Source organism: Taudactylus pleione, unplaced genomic scaffold, assembly GCF_031769625.1.
Source record: "Taudactylus pleione unplaced genomic scaffold, aTauple2 ptg000086l, whole genome shotgun sequence".
NCBI lineage: Eukaryota > Metazoa > Chordata > Amphibia > Anura > Myobatrachidae > Taudactylus > Taudactylus pleione.
In genome coordinates, this window is record NW_028284488.1 from 25,873,261 (window position 1) to 25,888,124 (window position 14,864).

A 14,864-nucleotide genomic window follows, 5' to 3' on the forward strand; every position below is an offset into this window, starting at 1 on the left:
ACTGTCACTCTTTTTCCATTTTCGTGTGATGCCCTGGGGGGGTCCTGGGCTGGACGTTTTTTGGGGTGCACTGCGCCCCGGACATGAACCCCTTAGTGTTAGGGACTGCTGGTAACAGAGAAGCCGTGACGTGGCCCAGCAGCCTCCCATGTATTTGCAAATGCATGCAACCAATATCTCTGAATTTCTATGACCATATAGTCTTCATATATTGTTGCAGGTATTATTCAGTGTGCTGAGGTACAATAGGGGGTTAAATCCCCCTCTTTTTTCTACTTAGTATGACCCCTCCCTTTCATGCACCTGATTAGTACTGCTAGATTGATTGAGCAGCTGCCATTTTTGTTTGTTTGTTATGAGTTGCATGAAGGAGCCAGCATTAGTAGGGCATGCTGGTTCTAGTAGTGCTAGTTGGAGTTCCCAGGGGTGACTCCCAGGTAAGCTGGCTCTCAATTTGGATGCATTTATGTATGTGCCTTTATCATGAGGCCTTACATTTGATAAAATTATATATGTGCCTTTATCATGAGGCCTTATAATTGGTATATTTTACATTTGGGGTGAGCGTTTGGGCGTAGGGCCCCCGGGACTGGTCTGGCTGGGCCTCCTCAGGGCATCACCACTTAATACACATAGTTGCTTTTCACATCACCTTTTATGTTTGTTTATTATTCATGTAGTTTTTCACATATATTTTAACCTCTCATTCCACACTTAATGATTACTCACACACAGCTATACTTTACACTGCACTGTCACTCTTTTTCCATTTTCGTGTGATGCCCTGGGGGGGTCCTGGGCTGGACGTTTTTTGGGGTGCACTGCGCCCCGGACGTGAACCCCTTAGTGTTAGGGACTGCTGGTAACAGAGAAGCCGTGACGTGGCCCAGCAGCCTCCCATGTATTTGCAAATGCATGCAACCAATATCTCTGAATTTCTATGACCATATAGTCTTCATATATTGTTGCAGGTATTATTCAGTGTGCTGAGGTACAATAGGGGGTTAAATCCCCCTCCTTTTTCTACTGTATTTAGACATCCACCAGCCTGTCATAAGATGCCCACTGTCCCATGTCATCTCCAGGAAGTGTATGCAACAATCGGTAACATTGAGTTCCATCGGAAGCGAACGCAGCACTTGTGGTTGACTATACCCTACCGCAAGCACTGCGAGTGCTTCAGTGTATAAAATAACCATGTGACATGTACTATGATGCAGCATCTTAATGATGCACACCTCTGAAATGGCGTTAAGATGCTCAGACACGCCTGCGTTCGCACCACCACACATCCGTTTTCAACGACCATTCCCTGTCACCTCCCATAAACGGCTTGTGCTGTTACTCATTCTACTGAGCTGGCTATACACAGCAAGCGAACGCTTCCCGATTGCATGGACTCGTTCACGCAGGCGCACTGCGATGCATATGCATGCGCACATTGTGAAACATTGGCAGCTACGTGCGAACACATCCTAGCGTGTGGGTCTGAATTGGGCCCGAAGGGCCTCCATATATAGAGGCCATTACCAAATGTTAATGAGCTCTCAGATCTCTATATGTGTGACATGTTGTATTGTATGTGATTTATATTTTGTATACTGGTATTAGGCCAAGACACTTAATATATTTTTAGAATTTTATCAGTAGAACATTTATATTGTACTCATTAATAAATTACTTTGTTTTTAAATATTGTGAAGTTCTCATGATATCTGACAAAGCATATGCTGAGATTTTTTTGTGTAATATTGTATGCAATCTTTATTGGAGCCATATAGTGCACCCACCTCTCAAGCAACTTGTTAGTACCCGAAGAATGGATTAGCACAGTTTCTCATTATTTGTTCTGTATCAGACTTGACAATATATCTGCAAGATATATCGGCATCGGCTGTGCTGCAGGACAGTTGCAATATGTCTGTGAATAGCTTTGCACAACCGCTGATGCACTACAGATATATTGCGCGATCAATGAAATGGGCGATATATATCTGTTAGTGTATACCCAGCATTATTGTACCTAGCGTGTTTGCTCAAAATTCTAACCTCTTGAAGTCTCCACTTGTTTTCCCCATTTAATTATTTTTAAAACTTGACATCTGCAACTACAGTTACTTTACAACTGACACATTTATTTTACTAAACTAAATAATATAATCACTAGGGGTGTGCACCGGGCCACTTTTCGTGTTTTGTGTTTTGGTTTTGGATCTGGATCTTTCTTCGTGTTTCGGATCTGGATTGGTTTTGCCAAAAACCACCCTTCCGTGTTTTGGGTTCTGGGTTTTGTGTTTTTGATCTGTATTTTTTTGAAAAAAGCATAAAAACAGCTAAAATCACAGAATTTGTGGGTTTTTCTGCTCCTATGCTATTACTAACCTCAATAACTTTAGTGTAACAATTTACACTAATTTCCAGTCTATTCTGAACACCTCACACCTCACAATAGTGTTTTTATGTCCAAAAGGTTGCACCGAGGTAGCTGGATGACTATGCTAAGCGACACGAGTGGGCGGCACAAACACGTGGCCCATCTAGGAGTGACACTGCAGTGGCAGACAGGATGGCAGTTTGAAAAACTAGGCCCCAAACAGTACATAATGCAAAGAAAAAAAAGAGGTGCAAGATGGAATTGTCCTTGGGCCCTCCCACCCACCCTTATGTTATATAAACAGGACATGCACACTTTAACAAACCAATCATTTCAGCGCCAGGGTCTGCCACACGACTGTGGCTGAAATGATTGGTTCGTTTGGGCCCCCACAAAACAAGCTGGCAATTAATCTGCACAAACTGGCTCTACGGAGGCAAGATGTCGTCCTCATCCACTGATTCCTCACCCTCTTCAGTGTTGTGTACATCCTCATCCTCACAGAGTATTAATTCGTCCCCACTGGAATCCACCACCACAGGTCCCTCTGTACGTTCTGGAGGCTGGTCTCCCTGGAAGAGTTGATAATTCATTGTTATGAACATCATCTTCTCAACATTTTGTGGAAGCAACCTCCTACGCCTTTCACTGACAAAGTTCCCGGCTGCATTAAACACTCTTTCGGAGAACTCACTGGAGGGGGGGCAACTCAGGTAAAATATAGCCAGTTTGTATAGGGGCCTCCAAATTGCCTCTTTTTCCTGCCAGTACAGGTACGGACTGTCTGACATGCCTACTTGGATGCTGTCACCGATGTAATCCTCCACCATTCTGTCAATGGTGACAGTATCATATGCAGTGACAGTAGACTTTTCAGAAATTGTTGGCACGTCCTTCAGTCAAACCAACCCTTGACTTATGACAAGCTGCTGCTGTGTTGATGCACGTGCTGCTACTGCGCATACATTTCGCACACAAACACAGAAAAAAAAGAATTGTTTATTTTTTGTGGAGTGCACTTTGGGGGTTACACCACCCTTTAACAGACTTATGGGACACAGGCGCATGCTTGGCACTGCTCCTTTGTTGAGGCACATGCAGCCACAGTGCACACAATTCACAAACACAGAAAACAATTTTTTATTTTGTTTGGAGAGCACTTTGGGGGTTACAGCACCCTTTAACAGCCAAGCCAGCCGGCTCTGTACTTCTGACACAGGCGCACGCTTGACGCTACTTTGTTGATGCACATGCAGCTACTGTTCACACAATTCACAAACACAGAATAAAAAATGATTTATTTTTTTTGGAGTGCACTTTGGGGGAGCACCCCTGATGCACAGATCACCCCCTGGACAACACTATAACACCCCTCTATGGGACACTGCACAACACAGTCCAGCCAGCCCCTATAGACTTTGCAGTGGACACAGCCCCTATGACTGCAACTGACTGCACAACACAGCCCATCCAGCTCCTAGGACAGCAGCACAACACAGCCCAGCCAGCCCCTATGGACAACAGCAGCACAACACAGCCCAGTCAGCCCCTATGGACTGAGTGGTCACAGCCCCTATGGACAACAGCAGCACAACACAGCCCAGCTAGCCCTAGCTCCCACCCTCCCTCTTCACTGTCCACAGCTGGAATGAGAAATGGCGCAGACGCGGGGACCTTTTATAGAATCCAAAACCCGCGAGATCCAGAAGGCGGGATGATGACATTTTGCCTCGATTTCAGATTCGAGTCAGGCGGGAAAAGTCGAGCCTGACTCGGATATGACTTGGATCGGGGGGGCCCTGGAGGGTTCGGTTTACAGAAATCCAAACCCGCTCATCTCTAATAATCACATACAGTAACTGATGTTTTCAACTAGTATGTTATGTTGGACATTGCAGTTTCACAACTACAAATTCTTCTGATCTTATGCATTTCACTAATACTTCATTTTTACCAAGTAAAAAGTGTATTAATTTTGTTAAACTAACTTTTGAATTATTATAATTCTATTATTTTAGAAATGTGTATAATTCTAGTGACTAATCTAATGGAAGAATAGTTTACAGGTTTTATTGAATGCTAAATATTTTTGCCTTTAGGCTTATGACCTCATGAAAATCTAAACTCAGTGTCCCAAAGACTCCCCCTGTACTGCAGCCAGGGAGATCAGTTCAAAGTAGGCATGAGCGGGTTCGAATTTTAAAAATCCGCCCCCCCCGATCCGAGCCAGGAACCAAGTCAGGTTCCAGTTTTCCCGCCTGGCTCGGAACTGAAATCGAGGCAAAATGTCACTGTCGGATTCTCGTGGGTTTTGGATTCTATAAAAGGTCCCAACGTCGGAGCCATTTTTCACTCCGGCTGTGGACAGTGAAGAGGGAGGGTGGGGGTTGCTGTGCTGGTGCTGCTGTTGTCCATAGGGGCTGTATCCAAAGTCCATAGGGGCTGCCTGGGCTGTGTTGTGTAGTGCTGTTGTCCCATAAAGGCTGTGTTGTCCACAGGAGCTGTGTGCAGACAGAAGAGGGGGGGCTTCAGTGGCTCCTGTGTCACTGTAGTCCTAAAGAAGTGCTGTAGTGTTGTCCAGGTGGTGCTCTGTACATCAGGGGTGCTCCCCCCAAGTGCAAAAAAATATATATTTTTTTCTGTGTTTGTGTGCACGGTAGCCGCACTTGCATCAACAAAGTAGCAGCACCAAGCGTACGCCTGTGTTATAAGTCAAGGGCCGGCTGGTCTGTTGAAAGGTGTTGTAACCCCCAAAGTGTCCAAATAAATTAAAACATTTAAAAAATTTTTATTTTTCTGTGTTTGTGTTAGCCGCATGTGCATCAGCAAAGTAGCAGCACCAAGTATGTACCCTTTGGGGCCTAGTTTTTCAAACTGCCATCCTGTCTGCCACTGCAGTGCCACTCCTAGATGGGCCACGTGTTTGTGCCGCCCACTTGTGTCGCTTAGCATAGTTATCCAGCTACCTCGGTGCAACCTTTTTGCCTAAAAACAATATTGTGAGGTGTGAGATGTTCAGAATAGACTGGAAATTCATGTTATTGAGGTTAGTAATAGCATAGGAATGAAAAAAAAAAATTCTGTGATTTTAACTGTTTCCAAAACACAAAACCCAGAACCCAAAACACGGAAGGGTAGATTTGGCAAAACCAATCCAGATCCAAAACCCAAAACACAATGAAAGATCCAGGTCCAAAACCAAAACACAAAACAAGAAAAGTGGCCAGTGCACACCCCTAGTTCAAAGGCATTATCATGTTATTTGTTAAGCACTACATCCCTAAGATCATCACAGCTATAATCCCAACATGCAGGCAGATAATTATGTGCTGATTGATAAGTTTTATCCTTCTCTGTGTCAATAATTACCACAAATCAGACACAGAATGGACGGAGGCTGGAAAATGTTTCACGTGTTGCTGCACTCATTCAAGCAGCCAGTGAGAATAGTAGTGATAGGATAGGAGGTATGGATCTAGAAGACAACAAAACAATTACCTCATGGCTGGGGGAGGAACCAGTTACCGACCAAAAAGTAACTGTAGGAAGGCTAGACCCAATGTTTCCACTTTAAAATTTTCAGATTTCATGGTCTCTACCTGATTTTTTCCGGTCAAATTTTCTGTGAATTCCCAGTCAAAATTTGTACTTAAAATGTTGTAGTAAGCACATAACATGAAAGCTTACTAAAACAAAGTACAGAAAACAAAAATTCAAAACTGAAAAGATAATTTTATCTAATTTAAAGGCATTTCAATGTTTACATTTCCCTATGAAAAGGGAAAAATATTCAAAAGTGGAAACAACATCTTAACATTGTCAGACTTCCCGGCAAACAGGAGAAAATACCTGCATGCCCCCATTCCCTTCATTCAACTGAATCTGGGCATCCTGAGTGAAAGACTTCTACCTCTTTTCCATTAGATCACTGGGTCACATCCGGGATTATGTTCATGCACCATCCCAGGCAGATGCTGGGTCGATGAAGCCATGGGCTTCATGTGTGGAGCTGGTGCTTGGAGATGATCTCATCTCCAAGCGCTAGCTCTTCCTATGCAGAGACTGGGACCCGGGTTGCATCGACCCATGTTACCCATTCACACTGCTTCATGAGCAGGGTTGAACATGTGTTCAACCCTTTTCGTGACCAGGGCTGAAATGCCGGGTCATTCGACCCAGCTCTTTTCAACCCTGCCCTTTAACACTGCACAATTAGCCAGGTTGCGGCATGCTCACGTGCAATAACCCAGGTTATTGCTTGCAGTGGAAAAGGGTTTTTAGGCTGGATACACATTAGAATGATATCAGCACAATTTTCCATATCAGAATGACAATCGTGCATAACGTCTAATGTGTATGCACAATTGCACGCTCCAGCAGATTACATATGAGATTGTTTGATTGACCATGCTACATAGTCAACCAAGTGATATTGTGTGTGGGGCTGTGCATTTTAATGAAGGAAGGAACAAGGTATCATTCCATCGCTCATTAATTTGTGCAGTGTGTAGGGAAATCACCCTGACCATCTTCCCAATATCGACGGATCAGCCAGATAATTGTACAGTGTATGCAGACAACCAAGCAGTAAATATAGATTAGTAGGACATGTATGCCCAGTTGTGGCCAACCGACAGACATTTCTCCTATTCCTTCACAGGGAAGGAACAAGAAAATGTCTCTTCCCCTGGGGAGGAGCGCAGATATTGGGCAAAAACACTGTGAGATATCTCACTTTGTATGCCTGTGATATCTGCTGGGTATCGGGCTGCCAGATAAAATATCTGTCAGTCTGACTGGCATTTTATCTGGCAGTGTATGCAGTGGTGGCTCAAGGCACAGGCTAGCAGGGCCATTGCCCAGAGCACCACAGTCCAAATGGCATAGTCCTGCCTGAACTCACTATTGGCCAGCTACAGCAAATCCCGCCCCCTGCCCTCCTGCTAGCATTATGGGGTATATGCTCAGAGGGAAGGAGCATGGGAGGAAAGGTGTGCCTCATTGCAGCACAGGATGGTGTTGGGTGCAGTTAAGACTAGCACCGGCCATGAGTGTATGCTCAGTATTTGCATTTAAAACATAATATATTCTGGCAAGCACTCACTAATCTTGCTGGGAGAGCAAGCACTTACTGAATATTACTGACTGGAGAAAGAGATTAACTACTCTACACGAGTAATTGAATGAGTGCAGCACACAATGAAGAACAGACAAATCCACTAGACCCTCATGGATTCAGGTCAAAGGAATATGATTGTCAGTCTTTCCAGTCCTGTAACCTCCAGTGCAACATCTACTATAGCTGCTAGCCATTCTTAATAAATACCTTCCCAATCACTGTAGTCTGGTCTCCAGGCACAGGATACGCAGATTCATGCAGCATTAAAAACAACTTCACAAATCTGCAGCCTAACAACTGTAAATACTGTGCTCAAATAGAGCAAACATATATATATATATACCATATCAGACGATTACAGTAAATAAGACATACATACTGTACATACATGTACCAAGGCAGCCTCCATGTATAATACACTTGTTTAGAGTGTTAAATCTATAAATAGACAAAAAAAAGACAAGGGGCATCAAACATAGGGCCTGATTCAGGAAAGTCTCATTGCGCACATGAGAGCTGTAGTTTGATGTCTTTGCAATGTCTCCAAGAGCGCATGGTCCTCTGTGATCCATGGGCATGGAATATAAGACAAATTGTGATCAACAACTCATTTTAGCATAAAACAGGATTATTTCCATGTATATATCAAGCAAAGAATATGTGAAATATGTCTTCCTCCAGGATACTGTTGGCACATAACCGCTGAATGAAGTAAAATACCAAATAGTGGAATATGTAAAGGAATAATAAGTGTAACCAAGGGTGAGTATGCCATGTACCTCAAATTTAACCAATATGCATTTCAAAAAGTTTATTAACAAATCTGGGCATAACACCAGGATTCTAGAGTGACACCTATGAAAATTAGTAGCATTCCATGTACATCATAAAATAAATGTAAATTGCAATAGTTTGTTATTGCATAATTGTATTTTATTTTGATATACACATATTAAAATGCATTTACATAGATATAAAGAGGAAAAGCTTATCTGAAATCTTAGAAAATATAGGTAAACATCCTCTGGCCTGTAGTAAGTTCCACAATATAATTCACAATGTTTCCAGTGGCAGGTGTCCTCAACAAACAAGCTTTGATGCGTTTCATCTGCTGATGCAAACTTCCTGAGGGAGTAATGTCTGGTGGAGCATGGGCCCTCATTTATACCCAAAGAAACAATATGGCATTTACTTAGACTGGACATAGCATTTCATAATTCCTGTTTTCTTTATAACCATCTCAAATTATATTGTTAACCAATAGCTTAACATAAAGTACAATTGAATTTTTCCTTAAAAGTAAATAAAATAGCACATCTGAGAGTGGGTGCTGAACTAGAAGTGACTGTGGACCCACTTCCATCATTAAGTGTGAAGCACCAGAAGTGGACAGACCCCACTTCCATCCATAACCCACACATAAACAACAAAATACATATATATGTAAAAAAGCTACAAAGTTATATCAAGTACAAGACTTAATGCAAATTTCTATATATATATAAAATCAATTATATTCATACAATAGATAATTGTTATTTGGATATTCTCCATTAAATACCACTGGACCAGAAGTGTCCCAACCCTATTTCCGTCCCTGTACAGATACAGTACCTAACAAACCAGAAGTGGGGAACAGCCACCTCCATTCTCATTTAAAAGAGACATATGGCAAATAACTCCACTAGCAGTTAGATATTTGTAACACCCAGTATAAAATCAAATATCATATTTGAAAAAGCTGTGGCTTCACACAGCGAAATGCGTCAGTACCTAGCTCATATGTGACCACCGTTGACTGCAAGGAGCAAACCCACTTTCACATTCATTGGTGAGACCCTCAATTGTTGGAGATTGCTATTTGGACCAGAAACCGTGCCCAAAGGGACTACCTTCATGCGATAGCTCTGCAAGCATTGCTAATAAAGACCCTATTACAACATACAGACACTGGAACTGGTAACTATAGCATCATTGGGAGTATATATCTCTTCTCACCCATTACCAATTTGGGATTTGGAGTCTCCATAAGACTATTGCGGTATATTCAACCATTACTGCGGCTGCAGCAGTATTATGCGGACCATTTATTTGAGACATTTTCTCATCTGATACATTACGTATGCAGCCTATATGGTGGATCACTTTGACATTTGAATGTTGCTCAGTGTGCAATTTTTTGATACTTTGAGATCTGTTCTAATATCTGTGCATTTTTTTATATATTTTGATTTTAATTTCATGTGATTAAATTATGTATATATTTTGACTATATTTACATTTGAGCGCTGGTATCATTCAATGTCTGTTTGCAATCATATAAGATATTATAGCATATAAAAATTATTTTAAAATTTTTGCTTTCCTCCTCAGAATAATCTTAAAAGATACAAAAGAGATAGATAAGATAGATTAATTTAGTAAAAAAAATTCAATAAATCAATTTATAAAACAGGCAATCTCAAAAATATTAATGCCCCCTGATTATATTGTTCCAAATTTATAAATCCAGTGAATCTCTCTATTAACTAATTTTGGGGCTACAGTAAATCACCACCTCTTTCTCTTAATGAAAGAGGTGATGATTTACTGGTGGTGATCTTCTATATCAGATGTTCCCAAACCATGAATATTTCTAAAACCTGAACTGCTAGGGAGCCTTGAGGACCATGTTCAGGAACCTCTGTCCTAAATTATTAAAACCTTTTAATGTAAGAAAAGTGGAATCACAATTATGAATATCTCTAAAATGCTTTGAGTGAATGAATACTCCATTTTTTACATTTCTGATGTGATCCTGTGTACGGAGCTCCAACATCCTTTTTGTTTTCTCCATATACTTAATACCACAGGAAATTCTAAAAGGTAGATACTGTAGCTAAATTAATTTGTCTGGCAATTTATCAAATACAGCATAATATATTATATACAACAGACACACAACATTTAATGCAGCAGCAGCTGCAAGTTACTGATGGAAGCAGGGCTGGGCTTTTTTGCATCATTAGGCAATTCTTATATTGGCCCCACATAATGCCACAATGGGGCGGGGCTTAGACCACAGGCTGTGGACTGCTGCCAGTGTGAGAGAAAACAATGGTTCATCAGATGGCATCCTGGGGCCTCAGAAACCCCCCTGCATGTGCCAACAGACTGTTCACTCTCCATCTTCCTCTTTACATCTCCCCAAGGTTTACCATATCCCCACAAATCAATTTTTTCCTACCATTGCAACATATGTAATGAACACAAGATGGCTGTGTCACCTGGTACTCTTGCTGATGCAATGAACAATCTGTGCATCAAATTATGCTATGAATACCCAGCATTGCTTTGTTATATCTTGTATTTTCCTCAATATGTATCACTGTTAATTTGGTTCATCCTAATTCCACATATTGCTTATCCCTTCTACTGTAACCTATACAGCATGTGCAAAACGGCTGCCTCACCCAGTCAATTTTGTTGGAAGGAGGACCAATCTATGGAACTGAGGATCCTGGGGGGCACACATGAAGATTAAATAATTACATTACCATATATCCTTTCTTTACACTTTACATGAGCCCACCTTTAATTACCTTTTTAAATATATGGCAGGTCAAAATTGACATTATACATACAGACATATATATATATATATATATATATATATATATACACTTTATATACATAAATACATACATTTTGATACTAGGAAATTTGTTGTACCATAATAAATAGATTCCAAGTCATTTAACAAGTTAAGAAGACATAAAACACTACCCAGACAGCGATTTGGAGTTTCAGTATAATAAAATAAATTCAAGATTCTCAAGTCTTGGTGTGAATTCATTAATTCAGTACATACGGCCAAGAAGCAATATGTTTTTGTTAGTTTAACTTGCAAAGGTGTGAAGCACAAATGAGATGAAAGTGCTTGCTCATGTAGTTATGTGAAGGAATCTAATTGGTGTCATAAATTGTAGATTGGAAGGTGTAAGACATACGTGATCAATTCAATTCATTTTTTAATAAGTCTTCCATTCATGACATATCATTTAATTTTAGAAAATATACCTTTAAGTGTATGTGAATCTAGAGGGTTGTAAATAAAATCATTCCAGGCATTACTCACATTTCTAGTCACTCTTTGGAGAGTTGGCAGACATTTCAGATAACTGGCATCAGTAGTTTGAAAAGAAAATTAATGATTTTTGAGATATAATAGAATAATTCACTCCATGTCAGGTGTAATAATAAATGAAAGTAATAAGGCACAGCAGATTAATGGTGCTGTGCATATGTGCTGTAGCTACGAATTCAATTCACAAACCATTCTAGAAATATGTGGATTTATTATCAATGTTCCTCACAGCCTACAATCCCAAGCCTTGTAGAGATAAGTATATTATAAAGCTTTTGTAACATGGAATGATTTTAAAATGAAACGAGTCACAATTGATACATAAAACTTGCCATATGTAACCCTCTTGTTGTCAAAAGAGTCCTACAATTTAGGCCAGACTATTTCACATTTTAATATTGCAAAATTTATGCCAAGCAACTTTTAACATTTAATTGTTTCTGTCTTTATTTTAGGTGGATGTACACAATATAAACAAAGAGCACAATACAAATACAAAATAAAAGTACAATATAAATATATGTAATAAAAAAAGAAAATATACTGTTTATACACTGTATAGTGTAAAATAAAAAGAAAAATTATTTTAATATCAAGGCAATATTTAATAACATATAAGATGATCAGCCACAGTATTTATCTGGCAGAAGCACACGTGTTGTCAAAGTTTAACACACCCATTGCCTTTTTGTTTATTTTTTTTCTTCTCTTTCTAGTTCCAGAGTAAACAATTAATTAGGGTGTTGCTCTTATCAATTAATTTTTGACACTTCCAGTAGCAACATCCCTGCAGAAGGAGTCTCTGCATACTGTATTGACTCACCTGCGCTTGCAACTCATGTCTGTGCAGTCACAAAATATTTCTTATTGCATCAAAGAGCATAAACTTACAATACCACACAGCAACAGAACCAACGTCAGAATGAATACTACAGTGAGTAAAGTTCTTCTTGGTATGCATGTGTGTGTATGTACAGTATTTCTATTAGTACTTTTAGTGAGTTGAGAGAAGTTGGAACAAAGGAGCATACCCATAGTTCCACAAAGACTAACCACATCCTTAAACCAATGGGAAAGTTGATAATACTGTACTTAAACAGGTCTACTGCTGGCAAGGAATATTTTATACATAGATATGAAAATAGTTGAAGGGTATTAGCTAAACAAATCAGATTGAACAAGATAACTTTTTGAACTTGCAAAGTAGTCAGGTTCATCTGAGGGTAAATTCAAACTAGGGCTTTAATAGAAAATACAGGAAGGGAGAATAATGTTATCATGGCAAACAGCCAATGAATCCCAAGCCTTAAGATAAGTCTTAGTAGAAAAGAGCATACAGGCAGAATTGAGCCACAAGATAGGGAAATCCATAATGTATTCAGCAAATGAAAATCAGAAACCATGACACATACTAAATTAATCCAGTTTTACAATCAAATGTGAAGAACCAATCCCTCAAATGAGTCAATAAGCCTGCTCCCTAATAATTCAGGAGGTATAACAAGGTTAAGTCCCCCTTCATTTTAGGAAGGGTCTTCTGAAAGTAGAGACACATATAGCCAGGCGCATTAACTGCCACCAATAAACAGGGAACAGACAAGATTAAATGATTAACTGAATTGCAGCAACCGAGCTAACAAGTCTGCACTGCCAAAGTTGATACAATTATATTACAAATGGTAACACATTATCACCAAGAGGCGCAAAGATCAATCTGCTAATATATGTATTCATAAAAATGTATTCAATTATACATATAAATAAGTCACATCATTAAATATAGTACAACATAAAAGCCTCACTTTCATCAATCATTATTATTATTATTATTATCCTTTATTTATATGGCGCCACAAGTGTTCCGCAGCGCCTTACATAGTACATAGAACTAAGAGGTGAACAAGAAACAAGTAACTTACAGTACATTACAGTGCAGGACAAGGACACGACTTATATACATTGCTGAAATAGTGATTAAAGCACTCACAATAAGCTGCCGGGAGTTGGCGTCCCGTGTTAGGTGCCCTAATTGGGAGTAGATAGTAGAAGAAAATGTAAAGAGAAGCACATGAGGGAAGAGGTCCCTGCTCATGAGAGCTTATATTCTAAGGGGAGGGGCAGACAGGTAGTAGGTAGTAGACAATACAATACAAGTTGGGAGACCTTTTCATATAAATTATAGAACAGTCCATCCAACGGATGTCTCCGCTCCAAAGAGGTATTTATTAAAGCAATTTATTGGTATCCACTTGGATGATATTAATAATAAGTGGCAGGTATTGCAATTTAATAATTACCTGTAAAGTGTCTCTATGTTACAATCATGAATATCATACATACCTGAGGCAGTACTCATCCACAGCATCAAAAACAATAAAACAGAACTCTTGCATATCTGTTTACCAGAAAGCTGGTTAGATGAGTACATAATATGTAAATCTGCAGATCTTATTCATATGCTCGGAACTCTAGGTTCACAAATTTCGCCTCTCTCCTGTCATCTCTCTGGAAAATTGTTTGCATCAAACAGAATTTCTCCCACCTGGTTGTTGACACATTTCAACCTCATAGGTATTTCTCAAGGCACATGTGAGAGAGACTGGGAGACTCAAATTTGTATGAAGAGAAATCTCCAATACTGGGGGATAGGCAGAATCAGGTACGAAGAAAGCCAAAGTAGGAGCAAGGTAGTCACTAGAAGCAGTACCAAGGGCCCAAAAGTAAGGAAAATAGTTGGAATGACCAGATCATATCACAGGTAAATACAGTGCATCCAGAAAGTATTCACAGCGCTTCACTTTTTCCACATTTTGTTATGTTACAGCTTTATTCCAAAATGGAATAAATACATTTTTATCCTCAAAATTCTACACACAATACCCCATAATGACAACGTGTTAAAGTTTTTTTGAGATTTTTGCAAATTTAATAAAAAAAACAACTAAGAAATTACATGTACATAAGTATTCACAGCCTTTGCCATGAAACTCAAAATTGAGCTGAGGTGCATCCTGTTTCCACTGATCATCCTTGAGATGTTCCTACAGCTTAATTGGAGTCCACATTCAGTTAATTGGAGTACATTCAGTTGATTTGACATGATTTTGAAAGGTATACACCTGCTATATAAGGTCTCACACTTGTGCATGTCAGAGCACAAATCAAGCATGAAGTCCAAGGAATTGTCTGTAGACCTCCGAGACAGGATTGTCTTGTGCACAAATCTGGGGAAGGGTACAGAAAAA